The sequence below is a fragment of the Colletes latitarsis genome, unplaced genomic scaffold (assembly GCF_051014445.1).
Source record: "Colletes latitarsis isolate SP2378_abdomen unplaced genomic scaffold, iyColLati1 scaffold0002, whole genome shotgun sequence".
Lineage (NCBI taxonomy): Eukaryota > Metazoa > Arthropoda > Insecta > Hymenoptera > Colletidae > Colletes > Colletes latitarsis.
Genome location: NW_027488365.1, coordinates 26387809 through 26413306, shown reverse-complemented (window position 1 = coordinate 26413306; position 25498 = coordinate 26387809).

Sequence of the window (25498 nt, the reverse complement as noted above, 5' to 3'; positions counted from 1 at the left end):
TGCATCACATAGTAATGTGGTACCACACTGAAACATTCAATTAAACCTGGTCTTGATAAATATTTTAGAGGATAACGCGTGCTAGGTCTGGGTTAGGTCTAGGATTTGCCCTCATCAAGCTCATACTTTCGCATATTTCTCATACTTCATGGCTAGATCCTTTGCTTTTTCTGGATTGTATCACGTAGTACTGAAGTACAACACTGAAACAGTCCATTAAACCTGGTTTCGATCAGTATTTTAGAGGATAACGCAAGATAAGTCTGGGATAGGTCTGGGATTTGACCTCATCAGACTCATACTTTCGCGTTTTTCACATACTTGTTGAACAGATCCTGAGTTTTTTCTGGTTTGGATCACGTAGTAGTGTGGTACCACACTGAAACAGTCCATTAAACCTGCTTGCGATCAATATTTTAGAGGATAACGCATGTTAGGTCTGGGTTAGGTCTAGGATTTGCCCTCATCAGGCTCATTCTTTCGCATATTTCTCAAACATGATGGCTAGATCCTGGGCTGTTTCTGGATTGTATCACGTAGTACTGAAGTACAACACTGAAACAGTCAATTAAACCTGGTTTCCATCAATATCTTAGATGACAACGCAAGTTAGGTCTGGGATAGGTCTTGGACTTGCCCTCACCAGGCTCATACTTTCGCGTTTTTCACATACTTGTTGAACAGATCCTGGGTTTTTTCTGGTTTGGATCACGTAGTAGTGTGGTACCACACTGAAACAGTCCATTAAACCTGGTTTCGATCAATATTTTAGAGGATAACGCAAGCTAGGTCTGGGATAGGTCTGGGATTTGACCTCATCAGACTCATACTTTCGCACACTTCACATACTTGTTGAACTGATCCTGGGTTATTTCTGGTTTGGGTCACGTAGTAGTGTGATACCACACTGAAACAGTCGATTAAACCTGGTTTCGATCACTATTTTAGAGGATAACGCATGTTAGGTCTAGGAAAGCCCTGGGATTTTCACTCATCAGACTCATACTTTCGCATTCTTCACATACTTGTTGAACTGATCCTGGGTTTTTTCTGGTTTGGATCACGTAGTAATGTGGTACCACACTGAAACAGTCGTTTAAACCTGGTTTCGATCAATATTATAGAGGATAACGCATGTTAGGTCTAGGTTAGCCCTGGGATTTTCACTCATCAGACTCATACTTTCGCATTCTTCACATACTTGTTAAACTGATCCTGGGTTTTTACTGGTTTGGATCACGTAGTAATGTGGTACCACACTGAAACAGTCGATTAAACCTGGTCTCGATCAATATTTTAGAGAATAATTCATGTTAGGTATAGGTTAGGTCTGGGATTTGCTCCACATCAGGCTCATTCTTTCGCATATTTCTCATACTTGATGGCTAGATCCTGGGCTTTTTCTGGATTGCATCACGTAGTAATGAAGTACAACACTGAAACAGTCAATTAAACCTGGTTTCCATCAATATCTTAGAGGACAACGCAAGTTAGGTCTGGGATATGTCTGGGATTTGCCCTCATCAGGCTCATACTTTCGCATTCTTCACATACTTGTTGAACGGATCCTGGGTTTTTACTGGTTTGGATCACGTAGTAATGTGGGACCACACTGAAACAGTCGATTGAACCAGGTTTCGATCAATATTTTTGAGGATAACGCATGTTAGGTCTGGGATAGGCCTGGGATTTTCACTCATCAGACTCATACTTTCGCATTCTTCACACACTTGTTGATCGGATCCTGGGTTTTTTCTGGTTTGGATCACGTAGTAATGTGGGATCACACTGAAACAGTCAATTAAACCTGGTTTCGATCAATATTTTAAAGAATAATTCATGTTAGGTCTAGGTTAGGTCTGGGATTTGCTCTCATGAGGCTCATTCTTTCGCAAATTTCTCATACTTGATGGCTAGAACCTGGGCTTTTTCTGGATTGCATCACGTAGTAATGAAGTACAACACTGAAACAGTCAATTAAACCTGGTTTCCATCAATATCTTAGAGGACAACGCAAGTCAGGTCTGGGATATGTCTGGGATTTGCCCTCATCAGGCTCATACTTTCGCGTTTTTCACATACTTGTTGAACAGATCCTGGGTTTTTTCAGGTTTGGATCACGTTGTAGTGTGGTACCACACTGAAACGGTAAATTAAACCTGGTTTCGATCAATATTTTAGAGGATAACGCAAGTTAGGTCTGGGATAGGTCTGGGATTTGCCCTCATCAGGCTCATACTTTCGCATTCTTCACATACTTGTTGAACTGATCCTGGGTTTTTTCTGGTTTGGATCACGTAGTAATGTGGTACCACACTGAAACAGTCGATAAAACCTGGTTTCGATCATTATTTTAGAGGATAACGCATGTTAGGTCTAGGTAAGGCCTAGGATTTTCACTGATCAGACTCATACTTTCGCATTCTTCACATACTTGTTGAACGGATCCTGGGTTTTTTCTGGTTTGGATCACGTAGTAATGTGGTACCACACTGAAACAGTCGATTAAACCTGGTCTCGATCAATATTTTAGAGAATAATTCATGTTAGGTATAGGTTAGGTCTGGGATTTGCTCCACATCAGGCTCATTCTTTCGCATATTTCTCATACTTGATGGCTAGATCCTGGGCTTTTTCTGGATTGCATCACGTAGTAATGAAGTACAACACTGAAACAGTCAATTAAACCTGGTTTCCATCAATATCTTAGAGGACAACGCAAGTTAGGTCTGGGATATGTCTGGGATTTGCCCTCATCAGGCTCATACTTTCGCATTCTTCACATACTTGTTGAACGGATCCTGGGTTTTTACTGGTTTGGATCACGTAGTAATGTGGGACCACACTGAAACAGTCGATTGAACCAGGTTTCGATCAATATTTTTGAGGATAACGCATGTTAGGTCTGGGATAGGCCTGGGATTTTCACTCATCAGACTCATACTTTCGCATTCTTCACACACTTGTTGAACGGATCCTGGGTTTTTTCTGGTTTGGATCACGTAGTAATGTGGGATCACACTGAAACAGTCAATTAAACCTGGTTTCGATCAATATTTTAAAGAATAATTCATGTTAGGTCTAGGTTAGGTCTGGGATTTGCTCTCATGAGGCTCATTCTTTCGCAAATTTCTCATACTTGATGGCTAGAACCTGGGCTTTTTCTGGATTGCATCACGTAGTAATGAAGTACAACACTGAAACAGTCAATTAAACCTGGTTTCCATCAATATCTTAGAGGACAACGCAAGTCAGGTCTGGGATATGTCTGGGATTTGCCCTCATCAGGCTCATACTTTCGCGTTTTTCACATACTTGTTGAACAGATCCTGGGTTTTTTCAGGTTTGGATCACGTTGTAGTGTGGTACCACACTGAAACGGTAAATTAAACCTGGTTTCGATCAATATTTTAGAGGATAACGCAAGTTAGGTCTGGGATAGGTCTGGGATTTGCCCTCATCAGGCACATACTTTCGCATTCTTCACATACTTGTTGAACTGATCCTGGGTTTTTTCTGGTTTGGATCACGTAGTAATGTGGTACCACACTGAAACAGTCGATAAAACCTGGTTTCGATCATTATTTTAGAGGATAACGCATGTTAGGTCTAGGTAAGGCCTAGGATTTTCACTGATCAGACTCATACTTTCGCATTCTTCACATACTTGTTGAACGGATCCTGGGTTTTTTCTGGTTTGGAATACGTAGGAATGTGGTACCACACTGAAACGGTCAATTAAACCTGGTTTCGATCAATATTTTAGAGGATAACGCAAGTTAGGTCTGGGATAGGTCTTGGACTTGCCCTCACCAGGCTCATACTTTCGCGTTTTTCACATACTTGTTGAACAGATCCTGGGTTTTTTCTTGTTTGGATCACGTAGTAGTGTGGTACCACACTGAGACAGTCCATTAGACCTGTTTTGGATCAATATTTTAGAGAATAACGCATGTTAGGTCTAGGTTAGGTCTGGGATTTGCCCTCATCAGACTCATACTTTCGCATTCTTCACATACTTGTTGAACAGATCCTGGGTTTTTTCTGGTTTGGATCACGAAGTAGTGTGGTACCACACTGAAACAGTCCATTAAATCTTGTTTCGCTCAATATTTTAGAGGATAACGCATGTTAGGTCTAGGTCAGGTCTGGGATTTGCCCTCATCAGGATCATACTTTCGCATATTTCTCATACTTCATGGCTAGATCCTGGGCTATTTCTGGATTGCATCACGTAGTAATGTAGTACCACACTGAAACAGTCAACGAAACCTGGTTTCCATCAATATTTTAGAGGACAACGCAAGTTAGGTCCAGGTAAGGCCTGAGATTTTCACTGATCAAACTCATACTTTCGCATCCTTCACATACTTGTTGAACAGATCCTGGTTTTTTTCTGGTTTGGATCACGAAGTAGTGTGGTACCACACTGAAACAGTCCATTAAACCTGGTTTCGCTCAAATTTTTAGAGGATAACGCATGTTAGGTCTAGATTAGGTCTGGGATTTGCTCTCATCAGGCTCATTCTTTCGCATATTTCTCATACTTGATGGCTATATCCTGGGCTTTTTCTGGATTGCATCACGTAGTAACGTAGTACCACACTGAAACAGTCAATGAAACCTGGTTTCCATCAATATTTTAGAGGACAACGCAGGTTAGGTCTAGGTAAGGCCTGAGATTTTCACTGATCAGACTCATACTTTCGCCTTCTTCACATACTTGTTGAACGGATCCTGGGTTTTTTCTGGTTTGGAACACGTAGTAATGTGGTTCCACACTGAAACAGTCGATTAAACCAGGTCTGGATAAATATTTTAGAGGATAACGCAAGTTAGGTCTGGGATAGGTCTGGGATTTGCCCTCATCAGGCTCATATTTTCGTGTTTTTCACATACTTGTTGAACAGATCCTGGGTTTTTTCTGGTTTGAATCCCGTAGTAGTGTGGTACCACAATAAAACAGTCAATTAAACCTGGTTTCGATCAATATTTTAGAGGATATCGCAAGTTAGGTCTGGGATAGGTCTGGGATTTGCCCTCATCAGACTCATACTTTCGCACACTTGACATACTCGTTGATCAGATCCTGGGTTTTTTTCTGGTTTGGATCACGTACTAATGTGGTATCACACTGAAACATTCAATGAAACCAGGTCTGGATAAATATTTTAGAGGATAACGCAAGTTAGGTCTGGGATTGGTCTGGGATTAGCCCTCATCAGACTCATACTTTCGCTTTCTTCACATACTCGTTGAACAGATCCTGTGTTATTTTCTGGTTTGGATCACATAGTAATGTGGAACCACACTGAAACAGTCGATTAAACCAGGTTTCGAACAATATTTTTGTGGATAACGCATGTTAGGTCTAGGTTAGGTCTGGGATTTTCACTCATCAGACTCATACTTTCGCATTCTTCACATAATTGTTGAACGGATCCTGGGTTTTTTCTGCATTGTATCACGTAGTAATGTGGTACCACGCTGAAACAGTCAATTAAACCTGGCTTCGATCAATATTTTAGAGGATAACGCAAGTTAGGTCTGGGATAGGTCTAGGATTTGCCCTCATCAGACTCTTACTATCGCATATTTCTCATACTTCATGGCTAGATCCTGGGCTATGTCTGGATTGGATCACGTAGTAATGTGGTACCACACTGAAACATTCAATGAAACCTGGTCTGGATAAATATTTTAGAGGATAACGCATCTTAGGTCTGGGTTAGGTCTAAGATTTGCCCTCATCAGGCTCACAGTTTCGCGTTTTTCACATACTTGTTGAACAGATCCTGGGTTTTTTCTGGTTTGGATCACGTAGTAATGTGGTACCACACTAGAACAGTCAATTAAACCTGGTTTCGATCAATATTTTGGAGGATAACGCAAGTTAGGTCTGGGATACGTCTGGGATTTGCTCTCATCAGGCTCATTCTTTCGCATATTTCTCATACTTGATGGCTAGATCCTGAGCTTTTTCTGGATTGCATCACGTAGTAATGAAGTACAACACTGAAACAGTCAATTAAACCTGGTTTCCATCAATATTTTAGAGGACAACGCAAGTTAGGTCTGGGATAGGTCTGGGATTTGCCCTCATCAGGCTCATACTGTCGCGTTTTTCACATACTTGTTGAACAGATCCTGGGTTTTTTCTGGTTTGGATCCCGTAGTAGTGTGGTACCACACTGAAACAGTCCATTAAACCTGGTTTCGCTCAATATTTTAGAGGATAACGCATGTTAGGTCTAGGTCAGGCCTGGTTTTTTCACTCATCAGACTCATACTTTCGCATTCTTCACATACTTGTTGAACGGATCCTGGGTTTTTTCTGGTTTGGATCAGGTAGTTATGTGGGTCCACACTGAAACAATCAACTAAACCTGGTCTTGATAAATATTTTAGCGGATAACGCATGTTAGGTCTGGGATAGGTCTGGGATTTGCCCTCATCAGACTCATACTTTCGCACACTTCACATACTCGTTGAACAGATCCTGGGTTATTTTCTGGTTTGGATCACATAGTAATGTGGTACCACACTGAAACAGTCGATTAAACCAGGTTTCGATCAATATTTTTGAGGATAACGCAAGTTAGGTCTGGGATAGGTCTGGGATTTGCCCTCATCAGACTCATACCTACGCACACTTCACATACTCGTTGAACAGATCCTGGGTTATTTTCTGGTTTGGATCACATAGTAATGTGGTTCCACACTGAAACAGTCGGTTAAACCTGGTTTCGATCAATATTTTAGAGGATAACGCAAGTTAGGTCTGGGATAGGTCTGGGCTTTGCTCTCATCGGACTCATACCTACGCACACTTCACATACTCGTTGAACAGATCCTGGGTTATTTTCTGGTTTGGATCACATAGTAATGTGGTACCACACTGAAACAGTCGATTAAACCAGGTTTCGATCAATATTTTTGAGGATAACGCAAGTTAGGTCTGGGATAGGTCTGGGATTAGCCCTCATCAGACTCATACTTTCGCTTTCTTCACATACTCGTTGAACAGATCCTGTGTTATTTTCTGGTTTGGATCACATAGTAATGTGGAACCACACTGAAACAGTCGATTAAACCAGGTTTCGAACAATATTTTTGTGGATAACGCATGTTAGGTCTAGGTTAGGTCTGGGATTTTCACTCATCAGACTCATACTTTCGCATTCTTCACATAATTGTTGAACGGATCCTGGGTTTTTTCTGCATTGTATCACGTAGTAATGTGGTACCACGCTGAAACAGTCAATTAAACCTGGCTTCGATCAATATTTTAGAGGATAACGCAAGTTAGGTCTGGGATAGGTCTAGGATTTGCCCTCATCAGACTCTTACTATCGCATATTTCTCATACTTCATGGCTAGATCCTGGGCTATGTCTGGATTGGATCACGTAGTAATGTGGTACCACACTGAAACATTCAATGAAACCTGGTCTGGATAAATATTTTAGAGGATAACGCATCTTAGGTCTGGGTTAGGTCTAAGATTTGCCCTCATCAGGCTCACAGTTTCGCGTTTTTCACATACTTGTTGAACAGATCCTGGGTTTTTTCTGGTTTGGATCACGTAGTAATGTGGTACCACACTAGAACAGTCAATTAAACCTGGTTTCGATCAATATTTTGGAGGATAACGCAAGTTAGGTCTGGGATACGTCTGGGATTTGCTCTCATCAGGCTCATTCTTTCGCATATTTCTCATACTTGATGGCTAGATCCTGGGCTTTTTCTGGATTGCATCACGTAGTAATGTAGTACCACACTGAAACAGTTTATGAAACCTGGTTTTCATCAATATTTTAGAGGACAACGCAAGTTAGGTTTAGGTAAGGCCTGAGATTTTCACACATCAGACTCATACTTCCGCATTCTTCACATACTTGTTGAACAGATCCTGGGTTTTTTCTGGTTTGGATCACGTAGTAATGAGGTACCACACTGAAACATTCAATTAAACCTGGTTTCCATCAATATTTTAGAGGACAACGCAAGTTAGGTCTGGGATAGGTCTGGGATTTGCCCTCATCAGGCTCATACTGTCGCGTTTTTCACATACTTGTTGAACAGATCCTGGGTTTTTTCTGGTTTGGATCCCGTAGTAGTGTGGTACCACACTGAAACAGTCCATTAAACCTGGTTTCGCTCAATATTTTAGAGGATAACGCATGTTAGGTCTAGGTCAGGCCTGGTTTTTTCACTCATCAGACTCATACTTTCGCATTCTTCACATACTTGTTGAACGGATCCTGGGTTTTTTCTGGTTTGGATCAGGTAGTTATGTGGGTCCACACTGAAACAATCAACTAAACCTGGTCTTGATAAATATTTTAGCGGATAACGCATGTTAGGTCTGGGATAGGTCTGGGATTTGCCCTCATCAGACTCATACTTTCGCACACTTCACATACTCGTTGAACAGATCCTGGGTTATTTTCTGGTTTGGATCACATAGTAATGTGGTACCACACTGAAACAGTCGATTAAACCAGGTTTCGATCAATATTTTTGAGGATAACGCAAGTTAGGTCTGGGATAGGTCTGGGATTTGCCCTCATCAGACTCATACCTACGCACACTTCACATACTCGTTGAACAGATCCTGGGTTATTTTCTGGTTTGGATCACATAGTAATGTGGTTCCACACTGAAACAGTCGGTTAAACCTGGTTTCGATCAATATTTTAGAGGATAACGCAAGTTAGGTCTGGGATAGGTCTGGGCTTTGCTCTCATCGGACTCATACCTACGCACACTTCACATACTCGTTGAACAGATCCTGGGTTATTTTCTGGTTTGGATCACATAGTAATGTGGTACCAAACTGAAACAGTCGATTAAACCAGGTTTCGATCAATATTTTTGAGGATAACGCATGTTAGGTCTAGGTTAGGCCTGGGATTTTCACTCATCAGACTCATACATTCGCATTCCTCACATACTTGTTGAACGGATCCTGGGTTTTTTCTGGTTTGTATCACGTAGTAATGTGGTACCACACTGAAACAGTCCATTAAACCTGGTTTGGATCAATATTTTAGAGGATAACGCATGTTAGGTCTAGGTTAGCCCTGGGATTTTCACTCATCAGACTCATACTTTCGCATTCTTCTTATACTTGTTGAACTGATCCTGGGTTTTTTCTGGTTTGGATCACGTTGTAATGTGGTACCACACTGAAATAGTCGATTAAACCAGGTTTCGATCAATATTTTTGAGGATAACGCATGTTAGGTCTAGGTTAGGCCTGGGATTTTCACTCATCAGACTCATACTTTCGCATTCTTCACATACTTGATGAACGGATTCTGGGTTTTTTCTGGTTTGGATCACGTAGTAATGTGGTACCACACTGAAACAGACGATTAAACCTGGTTTCGATCAATATTTTAGAGGATAACGCAAGTTAAGTCTGGGATTGGTCTGGGATTTGACCTCATCAGACTCATACTTTCGCACACTTCACATACTCGTTGAACAGATCCTGGGTTATTTTCTGGTTTGGATCACATAGTAATGTGGTACCACACTGAAACAGTCGATTAAACCTGGTTTCGATCAATATTTTTGAGGATAACGCATGTTAGGTCTAGGTTAGGCCTGGGATTTTCACTCATCAGACTCATACCTACGCACACTTCACATACTCGTTGAACAGATCCTGGGTTATTTTCTGGTTTGGATCACGTAGTAATGTGGTACCACACTGAAACATTCAATTAAACCTGGTTTCGATCAATATTTTAGAGGATAACGCAAGTTAGGTCTGGGATATGTCCGGGATTTGCCCTCATCAGGCTCATACTTTCGCGTTTTTCAGATACTTGTTGAACAGATCCTGGGTTTTTTCTGGTTTGGGTCACGTAGTAGTGTGATACTACACTGAAACAGTCGACTAAACCAGGTTTCGATCAATATTTTTGAGGATAACGCATGTTAGGTCTAGGTTAGGCCTGGGATTGTCACTCATCAGACTCATACTTTCGCATTCTTCACATACTTGTTGAACGGATCCTGGGTTTTTTCTGGTTTGGATCACGTAGTAATGTGGTTCCACACTGAAACAGTCGGTTAAACCTGGTTTCGATCAATATTTTAGAGGATAACGCAAGTTAGGTCTGGGATAGGTCTGGGATTTGCCCTGATCAGACTCATACCTACGCACACTTCACATACTCGTTGAACAGATCCTGGGTTATTTTCTGGTTTGGATCACATAGTAATGTGGTACCAAACTGAAACAGTCGATTAAACCAGGTTTCGATCAATATTTTAGAGGATAACGCATGTTAGGTCTAGGTTAGCCCTGGGATTTTCACTCATCTGACACATACTTTCGCATTCTTCTTATACTTGTTGAACTGATCCTGGGTTTTTTCTGGTTTGGATCACGTAGTAATGTGGTACCACACTGAAACAGTCGATTAAACCTGGTTTCAATCAATATTTTAGAGGATAACGCATGTTAGGTCTAGGTTAGGCCTGGGATTTTCACTCATCAGACTGATACATTCGCATTCCTCACATACTTGTTGAACGGATCCTGGGTTTTTTTCTGGTTTGGATCACGTAGTAATATGGTTCCACACTGAAACAGTCGGTTAAACCTGGTTTCGATCAATATTTTAGAGGATAACGCAAGTTAGGTCTGGGATAGGTCTGGGATTTGCCCTGATCAGACTCATACCTACGCACACTTCACATACTCGTTGAACAGATCCTGGGTTATTTTCTGGTTTGGATCACATAGTAATGTGGTACCAAACTGAAACAGTCGATTAAACCAGGTTTCGATTCATATTTTAGAGGATAACGCATGTTAGGTCTAGGTTAGCCCTGGGATTTTCACTCATCAGACTCATTCTTTCGCATATTTCTCATACTTGATGGCTAGATCCTGGGCTGTTTCTGGATTGTATGACGTAGTAATGTGGTACCACGCTGAAACAGCGAATTAAACCTGGTTTCGATCAATATTTTAGTGGATAACGCAAGTTAGGTCTAGGTTAGGCCTGGGATTTGCCCTCATCAGGGTCATACTTTCGCAGTTTTAACATACATGTTGACCTGATCGAGGGTTTTTTCTGCTTTGGATCACGTAGTAAAGTGGTACCACACTGAAACATTCAATTAAACCTGGTCTTGATAAATATTTTAGAGGGTAACGCATGTTAGGTTTGGGTTAGGTCTAGGATTTGCCCTCATCAGGCTCACAGTTTCGCGTTTTTCACATACTTGTCGAACAGATCCCGGGTTTTTTGTGGTTTGGATCACGTAGTAATGTGGTACCACACTGAAACAGTCGATTAAACCTGGTTTCGATCAATATTTCTGAGGATAACGCATGTTAGGTCTAGGTTAGGCCTGGAATTTTCACTCATCAGACTCATACTTTCGCATTCTTCACATACTTGTAGAACGGATCCTGGGTTTTTTCTGGTTTGGATCACGTAGTAATGTGGGGCCACACTGAAACAGTCAATTAAACCTGGTCTTGATAATTATTTTAGAGGATAACGCATGTTAGGTCTGGGTCAGGTCTAGAATTTGCCCTCATCATGCTCATACTTTCGCATCTTTCTCATACATCATGGCTAGATCCTGGGCTATTTCTGGATTGTATCACGTAGTAATGTGGTACCACGCTGAAACAGTCGATTAAACCTGGTTCCGATCAATATTTTAGAGGATAACGCAAGTTAAGTCTGGGATTGGTCTGGGATTTGACCTCATCAGACTCATACTTTCGCACCCTTCACATACTTGCTGTACGGATCCTGGGTTTTTTCGGGTTTGGATCACGTAGTAATGTGGGTCCACACTGAAACAATCAATTAAACCTGGTCTTGATAAATATTTTAGAGGATAACGCATGTTAGGTCTGGGATAGGTATGGGATTTGCCCTCATCAGACTCATACTTTCGCACACTTCACATACTCGTTGAACAGATCCTGGGTTATTTTCTGGTTTGGATCACATAGTAATGTGGTACCACACTGAAACAGTCGTTTAAACCAGGTTTCGATCAATATTTTTGAGGATAACGCATGTTAGGTCTGGGATAGGTATGGGATTTGCCCTCATCAGACTCATACTTTCGCACACTTCACATACTCGATGAACAGATCCTGGGTTATTTTCTGGTTTGGATCACATAGTAATGTGGTACCACACTGAAACAGTCGTTTAAACCAGGTTTCGATCAATATTTTTGAGGATAACGCATGTTAGGTCTGGGATAGGTATGGGATTTGCCCTCATCAGACTCATACTTTCGCACACTTCACATACTCGTTGAACAGATCCTGGGTTATTTTCTGGTTTGGATCACATAGTAATGTGGTACCACACTGAAACAGTCGTTTAAACCAGGTTTCGATCAATATTTTTGAGGATAACGCATGTTAGGTCTAGGTTAGGCCTGGAATTTTCACTCATCAGACTCATACTTTCGCATTCTTCACATACTTGTCGAACAGATCCCGGGTTTTTTGTGGTTTGGATCACGTAGTAATGTGGTACCACACTGAAACAGTCGATTAAACCTGGTTTCGATCAATATTTCTGAGGATAACGCATGTTAGGTCTAGGTTAGGCCTGGAATTTTCACTCATCAGACTCATACTTTCGCATTCTTCACATACTTGTAGAACGGATCCTGGGATTTTTCTGGTAGGGATCACGTAGTAATGTGGTACCATACTGAAACATTCAGTTAAACCTGGTCTTGATAAATATTTTTGAGGATAACGCATGTTAGGTCTGGGTTAGGTCTAGGATTTGCCCTCATCAGGCTCATACTTTCGCATATTTCTTATACTTCATGGATAGATCCTGGGCTATTTTCTGGTTTGGATCACATAGTAATGTGATACCACAATGAAACAGTCGATTAAACCAGGTTTCGATCAATATTTTTGAGGGTAACGCATGTTAGGTCTAGGTTAGGCCAGGGATTTTCACTCATCAGACTCATTCGTTCGCATACTTCACATACTTGTTGAACGGATCCTGGGTTTTTTCTGGTTTGGATCACGTAGTAATGTGGGACCACACTGAAACAATCAATTAAACCTGGTCTTGATAAATATTTTAGAGGATAACGCATGTTAGGTCTGGGTTAGGTCTAGGATCTGCCCTCATCAGGCTCATACTTTCGCATATTTCTCATACTTCATGGCTAGATCCGGGGCTTTTTCTGGATTGCAACACGTAGTAATGAAGTACAACACTGAAACAGTCAATTAAACCTGGTTTCGATAAATATTTTAGAGAATAATTCATGTTAGGCCTAGGTTAGGCCTGGGATTTGCCCTCATCAGGGTCATACTTTCGCAGTTCTAACATACGTGTTGACCTGATCGAGGGTTTTTTCGGCTTTGGATCAAGTAGTAAAGTGGTACCACACTGAAACAGTACACTAAACCTGGTTTGGATCAATAATTTAGAGTATAACGCATGTTAGGTCTAGGTTAGCCCTGAGATTTTCACTCATCAGACTCATACTTTCGCATTCTTCAGATACTTGTTGAACGGATCCTGGGTTTTTTCTGGTATGGTTCACGTAGTAATGTGGTACCACACTGAAACAATCAATTAAACCAGGTCTTGATAAATATTTTAGATGATAACGGATGTTAGGTCTGGGTTAGGTCTAGGATTTGCCCTCATCAGGCTCATACTTTCGCATATTTCTCATACTTCATGGCTGGATCCTGGGCTATTTCTGGATTGGATCACATAGTAATGTGGTACCACACTGAAACAGTCAATTAAACCTGGTTTTGATCAATATTTTAGAGAATAATTCATGTTAGGTCTAGGTTCGGTCAGGGATTTGCTCTCATAAGGGTCATACTGTCGCAGTTTTAACTTACTTGTTGAACGGATCCTGGGTTTTTTCTGGTTTGGTTCACGTAGTAATGTGGTACCACACTGAAACATTCAATTAAACCTGGTCTTGATAAATATTTGAGAGGATAACGCATGTTAGGTTTGGGTTAAGTCCTGGATTTGCCCTCATCAGTCTCATACTTTCGCATATTTCTCATACTTCATGGCTAGATCCTGGGCTGTTTCTGGATTGTATCACGTAGTAATCTGGTACCACGCTGAAACAGTCAATTAAACCTGGTTTCGATCAATATTTTGCAGGATAACGCAAGTTAGGTCTGGCATAGGTCTGGGATTCGCCCTCATCAGACTCATACTTTCGCATTTTCACATACTTGTTGAACTGATCCTGGGCTTTTTCTGGTTTGGATCACGTAGTAATGTGGGACCACACTGAAACAATCAATTAAACCTGGTCTTGATAAATATTTTAGAGGATAACGCATGTTAGGTCTGGGATAGGTCTGGGATTTGCCCTCATCAGACTCATACTTTCGCACACTTCACATACTCGTTGAACAGATCCTGGGTTATTTTCTGGTTTGGATCACGTAGTAGTGTGGTACCACACTGAAACAGTCAATTAAACCAGGTTTCGATCAATATTTTAGAGAATAATTCATGTTAGGTCTAGGTTAGGTCTGGGATTTGCTCCCATCAGGCTCATTCTTTCGCATATTTGTCATACTTGATGGCTAGATCCTGGGCTTTTTCTGGATTGAATCACGTAGTAATGAAGTACAACACTGAAACAGTCAATTAAACCTGGTTTCGATCAATATTTTAGAGAATAAGTCATGTTAGGTCTAGGTTAGGTCTGGGATTTGCTCTCATCAGGCTCATTCTTTCGCATATTTCTCATACTTGACGGCTAGATCCTGGGCTTTCTCTGGATTGCATCACGTAGTGATGAAGTACAACACTGAAACAATCAATTAAACCTGGTTTCCATCAATATTTTAGAGGACAGCGCATGTTAGGTCCAGGTTAGGCCTGGGATTTGCTCTCATCAGGGTCATACTTTCGCAGTTTTAACATACATGTTGACCTGATCGAGAGTTTTTTCTGCTTTGGATCACGTAGTAAAGTGGTACCACACTGAAACAGTCCATTTAACCTGGTTTGGATCAATATTTTAGAGGATAACGCATGTTAGGTCTAGGTTAGCCCTGGGATTTTCACACATCAGACTCATACTTTCGCATTCTTCACATATTTGTTGAACGGATCTTGGGTTTTTTCTGGTGTGGATCACGTAGTAATGTGGTACCACACTGAAACAATCAATTAAACCTGATCTTGATAAATATTTTGGAGGATAACGCATGTTAGGTCTGGGATAGGTCGGGGATTTGCCCTCATCGGCCTCATACTTTCGCACACTTCACATACTCCTTGAACAGATCCTGGTTTTTTTCTGGTTTGGATCACGTAGTAATGTGGAACCACACTGAAACAATCAATTAAACCTGGACTTGATAAATATTTTAGAGGTTAACGCATGTTAGGTCTGGGTAAGGTCTAGGATTTGCCCTCGTCAGGCTCATATTTTCGCATATTTCTCATACTTCATGGCTAGATCCTGGGCTATTTCTGGGTTAGATCACGTAGTAATGTGGTACCACTCTGAAACAGTCAATTAAACTTGGTTTCCATCAAGATCTTAAAGGACAACGCAAGTTAGGTCTGGGATAGGTCTTGGATTTGCCCTCATCAGGCTCATACTTTCACGTTTTTCACATACTTGTTGAACGGATCCTGGGTTTTTTCTGGTTTGGATCACGTAGTAGTATGGTACCACACTGAAACAGCCCATTGAACCTGGTTTGGATCAATATTTTAGAGGATAACGCAAATTAAGTCTGGGATTGGTCTGGGATTTGACCTCATCAGACTCACACTTTCGCACACTTCACATACTCGTTGAACAGATCCTGGGTATTTTCTGGTTTGGATCACGTAGTGATGTGGTACCACACTGAAACAGTCGATTAAACCTGGTTGCGATCAATATTTTAGAGGATAACGCATGTTAGGTCTAGGTTAGCCCTGGGATTTTCACTCATCACACTCATACTTTCGCATATTTCTCATACTTCATGGCTAGATCCTGGGCTGTTTCTGGATTATATCACGTAGTAATTTGGTACCACGCTGAAACAGTCAATTAAACCAGGTTTCGATCAATATTTTTGAGGATAACGCATGTTAGGTCTTGGTTATGTTTGGGATTTTCACTCATCAGACTCATACTTTCGCATTCTTCACATACTTGTTGAACGGATCATGGGTTTTTTCTGGTTTGGATCACGTAGTAATGTGGGACCACACTGAAACAATCAATTAAACCTGGTCTTGATAAAAATTTCAGAGGATAACGCATGTTAGGTCTGGGATAGGTCTAGGATTTGCCCTCATCAGGCTCATACTTTCGCATATTTCTCATACTTCATGGCTAGATCCTGGGCTATTTCTGGATTGGATCACGTAGTAATGTGGTACCACACTGAAACAGTTAACTAAACCTGGTCTTGATAAATATTTTAGAGGATAACGCATGTTAGGTCTGGGTAAGGTCTAGGATTTGCCCTCGTCAGGCTCATACTTTCGCATATTTCTCATACTTCATGGCTAGATCCTGGGCTATTTCTGGATTAGATCACGTAGTAATGTGGTACCACACTGAAACAGTCAATTAAACTTGGTTTCCATCAATATCTTAAAGGACAACGCAAGTTAGGTCTGGGATAGGTCTTGGATTTGCCCTCATCAGGCTCATACTTTCACGTTTTTCACATACTTTTTGAACAGATCCGGGGTTTTTTCTGGTTTGGATCACGTAGTAGTATGGTACCACACTGAAACAGTCCATTGAACCTGGTTTGGATCAATATTTTAGAGGATAACGCATGTTAGGTCTAGGTTAGGTCTGGGATTTGCCCTCATCAGGCTCATACTTTCGCATATCTCTCATACTTCATGGCTAGATCCTGGGCTGTTTCTGGATTATATCACATAGTAATGTGGCACCACGCTGAAACAGTCGATTAAACCTGGTTTCGATCAATATTCTTGAGGATAACGCATGATAGGTCTTGGTTAGGTCTGGGATTTTCACTCATCAGACTCATACTTTCGCATTCTTCACATTCTTGTTGAACGGATCATGGGTTTTTTCTGGTTTGGATCACGTAGTAATGTGGGACCACACTGAAACAATCAATTAAACCTGGTCTTGATAAATATTTTAGAGGATAACGCATGTTAGGTCTGGGATAGGTCGGGGATTTGCCCTCATCAGCCTCATACTTTCGCACACTTCACATACTCGTTGAACAGATCCTGGGTTTTTTCTGGTTTCGATCACGTAGTAATGTGGAACCACACTGAAACAATCAATTAAACCTGGTCTTGATAAATATTTTAGAGGATAACGCATGTTAGGTCTGTGTAAGGTCAAGGATTTGCCCTCGTCAGGCTCATACTTTCGCATATTTCTCATACTTCATGGCTAGATCCTGGGCTATTTCTGGATTAGATCACAAAGTAATGTGGTACCACACTGAAACAGTCAATTAAACTTGGTTTCCATCAATATCTTAAAGGAAAACGCAAGTTAGGTCTGGGATAGGACTTGGATTTGCCCTCATCAGGCTCATACTTTCGCGTTTTTCACATACTTTTTGAACAGATCCTGGGTATTTTCTGGTTTGGATCACGTAGTAGTATGGTACCACACTGAAACAGTCCATTGAACCTGGTTTGGATCAATATTTTAGAGGATAACGCATGTTAGGTCTAGGTTAGGTCTGGGATTTTCACTCATCAGACTCATACTTTCGCATTCTTCACATACTTGTTGAACGGATCCTGGGTTTTTTCTGGTTTGGATCACGTAGTAATGTGGTACCACACTGAAACAGTCGATTAAACCTGGTTTCGTTCAATATTTTAGAGGATAACGCAAGTTAAGTCTGGGATTGGTCTGGGATTTGACCTCATCAGACTCACACTTTCGCACACTTCACATACTCGTTGAACAGATCCTGGGTATTTTCTGGTTTGGATCAGGTAGTGATGTGGTACCACACTGGACCAGTCGATTAAACCAGGTTTCGATCAATATTTTAGAGGATAACGCATGTTAGGTCTAGGTTAGGCCTGGGATTTTCACTCGTCAGGCTCATACTTTCGCATTCTTCACATACTTGTTGAACGGATCCTGGGTTTTTTCTGGTTTGGATCACGTAGTAATGTGGGACCACACTGAAACAGTCAATCAAACCTGGTTTCGATCAATATTTTAGAGAATAATTCATGTTAGGTCTAGGTTAGGTCTGGGATTTGCTCTCATCAGGCTCATTCTTTCGCATATTTCTCATACTTGATGGCTAGATCCTGGGCTTTTTCTGGATTGCATCACGTAGTAATGAAGTACAACACTGAAACAGTCAATTAAACCTAGTTTCCATCAATATCTTAGAGGACAACGCAAGTTAGGTCTGGGGTAGGTCTGGGATTTGCCCTCATCAGGCTCATACTTTCGCGTTTTTCACATACTTGTTGAACAGATCCTGGGTTTTTTCTGGTTTGTATCACGTAGTAGTGTGGTACCACACTGAAAGAGTCCATTAAACCTGGTTTGGATCAATAATTTAGAGTATAACGCATGTTAGATCTAGGTTAGCCCTGGGATTTTCACGCATCAGACTCATACTTTCGCATTCTTCACATACTTGTTGGACTGATCCTGGGTTTTTTCTGGTTTGGATCACGTAGTAATGTGGTGCCACACTGAAACAGTCGATTAAACCTTGTTTCAATCAATATTTTAGAGGATAACGCAAGTTAGGTCTGGGATAGGTCTGGGATTTGACCCCATCAGACTCATACTTTCGCACACTTCACATACTCGTTGAACAGATCCTGGGTTATTTTCTGGTTTGGATCACATAGTAATGTGGTACCACACTGAAACAGTCGATTAAACCAGGTTTCGATCAATATTTTAGAGAATAATTCATGTGATGTCTAGGTTAGGTCTGGGATTTGCTCTCATCAGGCTCATTCTTTCGCATGTTTCTCATACATGTTGAACAGATCCTGGGTTTTTTCTGGTTTGGATCACTTAGTAATGTGGGACCACACTGAAACAATCAATTAAACCTGGTTTCGATCAATATTTTTGAGGATAACGCATGTTAGGTCTTGGTTAGGTTTGGGATTTTCACTCATCAGACTCATACTTTCGCATTCTTCACATACTTGTTGAACGGATCATGGGTTTTTTCTGGTTTGGATCACGTAGTAATGTGGGACCACACTGAAACAATCAATTAAACCTGGTCTTGATAAATATTTTAGAGGATAACGCATGTTAGGCCTGGGATAGGTCTAGGATTTGCCCTCATCAGGCTCATACTTTCGCATATTTCTCATACTTCATAGCTAGATCCCGGGCTATTTCTGGATTGGATCACGTAGTAATGTGGTACCACACTGAAACAGTCAACTAAACCTGGTCTTGATAAATATTTTAGAGGATAACGCATGTTAGGTCTGGGTAAGGTCTAGGATTTGCCCTCGTCAGCCTCATACTTTCGCATATTTCTCATACTTCATGGCTAGTTCCTGGGCTATTTCTGGATTAGATCACGAAGTAATGTGGTACCACACTGAAACAGTCAATTAAACTTGGTTTCCATCAATATCTTAAAGGAAAACGCAAGTTAGGTCTGGGATAGGTCTTGGATTTGCCCTCATCAGGCTCATACTTTCGCGTTTTTCACATACTTTTTGAACAGATCCTGGGTTTTTTCTGGTTTGGATCACGTAGTAGTATGGTACCACACTGAAACAGTCCATTGAACCTGGTTTGGATCAATATTTTAGAGGATAACACATGTTAGGTCTAGGTTAGGTCTGGGATTTTCACTCATCAGACTCACACTTTCGCACACTTCACATACTCGTTGATCAGATCCTGGGTATTTTCTGGTTTGGATCACGTAGTGATGTGGTACCACACTGAAACAGTCGATTAAACCAGGTTTCGATCAATATTTTTGAGGATAACGCATGTTAGGTCTAGGTTAGGCCTGGGATTTTCACTCGTCAGGCTCATTCTTTCGCATATTTCTCATACATGTTGAACAGATCCTGGGTTTTTTCTGGATTGGATCACGTAGTAACGTGGGACCACACTGAAACAGTCAATTAAACCTAGTTTCGATCAATATTTTAGAGGATAACGCATTTTAGGTCTAGGTTAGGTCTGGGACTTGCTCTCATCAGGCTCATTCTTTCGCATATTTCTCATACTTGATGGCTAGATCCTGGGCTTTTTCTGGATTGCATCACGTAGTAATGTAGTACCACACTGAAACGGTCAATGAAACCTGGTTTTCATCAATATTTTACAGGACAACGCAAGTTAGGTGTAGGTAAGGCCTGAGATTTTCACTGATCAGACTCATACTTTCGCATTCTACACATACTTGTTGAACGGATCCTGGGGTTTTTCTGGTTTGGATCACGTAGTAATGTGGGACCACACTGAAACAGTCAATTAAACCTAGTTTCGATCAATATTTTAGAGAATAATTCATGTTAGGTCTAGGTTAGGTCTGGGATTTGCTCTCATCAGGCTCATACTTTCGCACACTTCACATACTCGTTTGACAGATCCTGGGTTATTTTCTGGTTTGGATCACGTAGTAACGTGGGACCACACTGAAACAGTCAATTAAACCTGGTTTCCATCAATATTTTAGAGGAAAACGCATGTTAGGTCTAGGTTAGGCCTGGGATTTGCCCTCATCAGGGTCATACTTCCGCAGTTTTAACATACATGTTGACCTGATCGAGGGTTTTTTCTGCTTTGGATCACGTAGTGAAGTGGTACCGCACTGAAGCAGACCATTAAACCTGGTCTTGATAAATATTTTAGAGGATAACGCATGTTAGGTCTGGGTAAGGTCTAGGATTTGCCCTCGTCAGCCTCATTCTTTCGCATATTTCTCATACTTGATGGCTAGATGCTGGGCTCTTTCTGGATTGCATCACGTAGTAATGAAGTACAACACTGAAACAGTCAATTAAACCTGGTTTCCATCATTATCTTAGAGGACAACGCAAGTTAGGTCTGGGATAGGTCTGGGATTTGCCCTCATCAGGCTCATACTTTCCGCGTTTTTCACATACTTGTTGAACAGATCCTGGGTTTTTTCTGGTTTGGATCACGTAGTAGAGTGGGACCACACTGAAACAATCAATTAAACCTGATCTTGATAAATATTTTAGAGGATAACGCATGTTAGGTCTGGGATAGTTCTGGGATTTGCCCTCATCAGACTCATACTTTCGCACAGTTCAGATACTCGTTGAACAGATCCTGGGTTATTTTCTGGTTTGGATCACATAGTAATGTGGTACCACACTGAAACAGTCGATTAAACCTGGTTGCGATCAATATTTTAGAGGATAACGCATGTTAGGTCTAGGTTAGCCCTGGGATTTTCACTCATCAGACTCATACTTTCGCATATTTCTCATACTTCATGGCTAGATCCTGGGCTGTTTCTGGATTGTATCACGTAGTAATGTGGTACCACACTGAAACAGTCAATTAAACCTGGTTTCCATCAATATTTTAGAGGAAAACGCATGTTAGGTCTAGGTTAGGCCTGGGATTTGCCCTCATCAGGGTCATACTTCCGCAGTTTTAACATACATGTTGACCTGATCGAGGGTTTTTTCTGCTTTGGATCACGTAGTGAAGTGGTACCGCACTGAAGCAGACCATTAAACCTGGTTTGGATCAATATTTTAGAGGATAACGCATGTTAGGTTTGGGTTAGGTCTAGGATTTGCACTCATCAGGCTCATACTTTCGCATATTTCTCATACTTCATGGCTAGATCCTGGGCTGTTTCAGGATTGTATCACGTAGTAATGTGGTACCACGCTGAAACAGTCAATTAAAACTGGTTTCGATCAATATTTTAGAGGATAACGCAAGTTTGGTCTGGGATTTGCCCTCATCAGGCTCATACTTTCGCGGTTTTCACATACTTGTTGAACTGGTCCTCGGTTTTTTCTGGTTTGGATCACGTAGCAATGTGGTACCACACTGAAACAATCAATTAAACCTGATCTTGATAGACATTTTAGAGGATAACGCATGTTAGGATTGGGTTAGGTCTAGGATTTGCCCTCATCAGGCTCATACTTTCGCATATTTCTCATACTTCATGGCTAGACCCTGGGCTGTTTCTGGATTGTATCACGTAGTAATGTGGTACCACGCTGAAACAGTCAATTAAAACTGGTTTTGATCAATATTTTAGAGGATAACGTAAGTTAGGTCTGGGATAGGTCTGGGATTCGCCCTCATCAGGCTCATACTTTCGCGTTTTTCACATACTTGTTGAACAGATCCTGGGTTTTTTCTGGTTTGGATCACGTAGTAATGTGGGACCACACTGAAACAGTCCATTAAACCTGGTTTGGATCAATATTTTAGAGGATAACGCAAGTTTCGTCTAGGTTAGGTCTGGGATTTTCACTCATAAGACTCATACTTTCGCATTCTTCACATACTTGTTGAACAGATCCTGGGTTTTTTATGGTTTGGTTCACGTAGTAATGTGGTACCACACTGAAACATTCAATTAAATCTAGTCTTGATAAATATTTTAGAGGATAACGCATGTTAGGTCTGGTTTAGGACTAGGATTTGCCCCCATCAGGCTCATACTTTCGCATATTTCTCATACTTCATGGCTGGATCCTGGGCTATTTCTGGTTTGGATCACGTAGTAATGTGGTACCACACTGAAACAGTCAATTAAACCTGGTTTTGATCAATATTTTAGAGAATAATTCATGTCAGGTCTAGGTTAGGTCTGGGATTTGCTCTCATCAGGCTCATTCTTTCGCATATTTCTCACACTTGATGGCTAGATCCCGGGCTTTTTCCGGTTTGCATCACGTAGTAATGTGGTACCACACTTAAACAGTCCATTAAACCTTGTTTGGATCAATATTTTAGAGGATAACGCATGTTAGGTCTGGGATAGGTCTGGGATTTGCCCTCATCAGACTCATACTTTCGCACACTTCACATACTCGTTGAACAGATCCTGGGTTATTTTCTGGTTTGGATCACATAGTAATGTGGTACCACACTGAAACAGTCGATTAAACCAGGTTGCGATCAATATTTTTGAGGATAACGCATGTTAGGTGTAGGTTTGGCCTGGGATTTTCACTCATCAGACTCATACTTTCGCATTCTTCACATACTTGTTGACCGGATCCTTGGTTTTTTCTGGTTTGGATTACGTACTAATGTGGGACCACACTGAAACAATCAAATAAACCTGGCCTTGATAAATATTTTAGAGGATAACGCATGTTAGGTCTGCGTTAGGTCTAGGATTTGCCCTCGTCAGGCTCATACTTTCGCATATTTCTCATACTTCATGGCTAGATCCTGGGTTATTTCTGGATTGGATCACGTAGTAATGTGGTACCACACTGAAACAGTCGATTAAACCAGGTTTCGATCAATATTTTTGAGGATAACGCAAGTTAGGTTTGGGATAGGTCTGGGATTTGCCCTCATCAGGCTCATTCTTTCGCATATTTCTCATACTTGATGGCTAGATCCTGGGCTTTTTCTGGATTGCATCACGTAGTAATGAAGTACAACACTGAAACAGTCAATTAAACCTGGTTTCCATCAATATTTTAGAGGACAACGCATGTTAGGTCTAGGTAAGGCCTGGGATTTGCCCTCATCAGGGTCATACTTTCGCAGTTTTAACATACATGTTGACCTGATCGAGGGTTCTTAATGATTTGGATCACGTAGTAAAGTGGTACCACCCTGGAACAGTCCATTAAACCTGGTTTGGATCAATATTTTAGAGGATAACGCATGTTAGGTTTGGGTTAGGTCTAGGATTTGCCCTCATCAGGCTCATACATTCGCATATTTCTCATACTTCATGGCTAGATCCTGGGCTGTTTCTGGATTGTGTCACGTAGTAATGTGGTACCACGCTGAAACAGTCAATTAAACCTGGTTTCGATCAATATTTTAGAGGATAACGAAAGTTAGGTCTGGGATAGGTCTGGGATTCGCCCTCATCAGGCTCATACTTTCGCGTTTTTCACATACTTGTTGAACTGATCCTGGGTTTTTACTGGTTTGGATCACGTTGTAATGCCGTACCACACTGAAACATTCAATTAAACCTGGTTTTGATCAATATTTTAGAGAATAATTCATGTTAGATCTAGGTTAGGTCTGGTATTTGCTCTCATCAGGCTCATTCTTTCGCATATTTCTCATACTTGATGGCTAGATCCTGGGCTTTTTCTGGATTGCATCACGTAGTAATGAAGTACAACACTGAAACAGTCAATTCAACCTGGTATCGATCAATATTTCAGAGGACAACGCATGTTAGGTCTAGGTTAGGCCTGGGATTTGCCCTCATCAGGGTCATACTTTCGCAGTTTTAACATACATGTTCACGTGATCGAGTGTTTTTTCTGCTTTGGATCACGTAGTATAGTGGTACCACACTGAAACAGTCCATTAAACCTGGTTTGGATCAATATTTTGCAGGATAACGCATGTTAGGTCTAGGTTAGGTCTGGGATTTTCAGTCATCAGACTCATACTTTCGCATTCTTCACATACTTGTTGAACGGATCCTGGGTTTTTTCTGGTTTGGTTCACGTAGTAATGTGGTACCACACTGGAACATTCAATTAAACCTGGTCTTGATAAATATTTTAGAGGATAACGCATGTTAGGTTTGGGTTAGGTCTAGGATTTGCCCTCATCAGGCTCATACTTTCGCATATTTCTCATACTTCATGGCTAGATCCTGGGCTGTTTCTGGATTGTACCACGTAGTAATGTGGTACCACGCTGAAACAGTCAATTAAACCTGGTTTCGTTCAATATTTTAGAGGATAACGCAAGTTAGGTCTGGGATAGGCCTGGGATTTGCCCTCATGAGGCTCATTCTTTCGCATATTTCTCATACTTGTTGGCTAGATCCTGGGCTTTTTCTGGATTGCATCACGTAGTAATGAAGTACAACACTGAAACGGTCAATTAAACCTGGTTTCCATCAATATTTTAGAGGACAACGCATGTTAGGTCTAGGTAAGGCCTGGGATTTGCCCTCATCAGGGTCATACTTTCGCAGTTTTAACATACATGTTGACCTGATCGAGTGTTCTTAATGCTTTGGATCACGTAGTAAAGTGGTACCACACTGGAACAGTCCATTAAACCTGGTTTCGATCAATATTTTAGAGGATAACGCAAGTTAAGTCTGGGATAGGTCTGGGATTTGACCTCATCAGACTCATACTTTCGCACACTTCACATACTCGTTGAACAGATCCTGGGTTATTTTCTGGTTTGGATCACATAGTAATGTGGTACCACACTGAAACAGCAGATTAAACCAGGTTTCGATCAATATTTTTGAGGATAACGCATGTTAGGTCTAGGTTAGGCCTGGGATTTTCAGTCATCAGACTCATACTTTCGCATTCTTC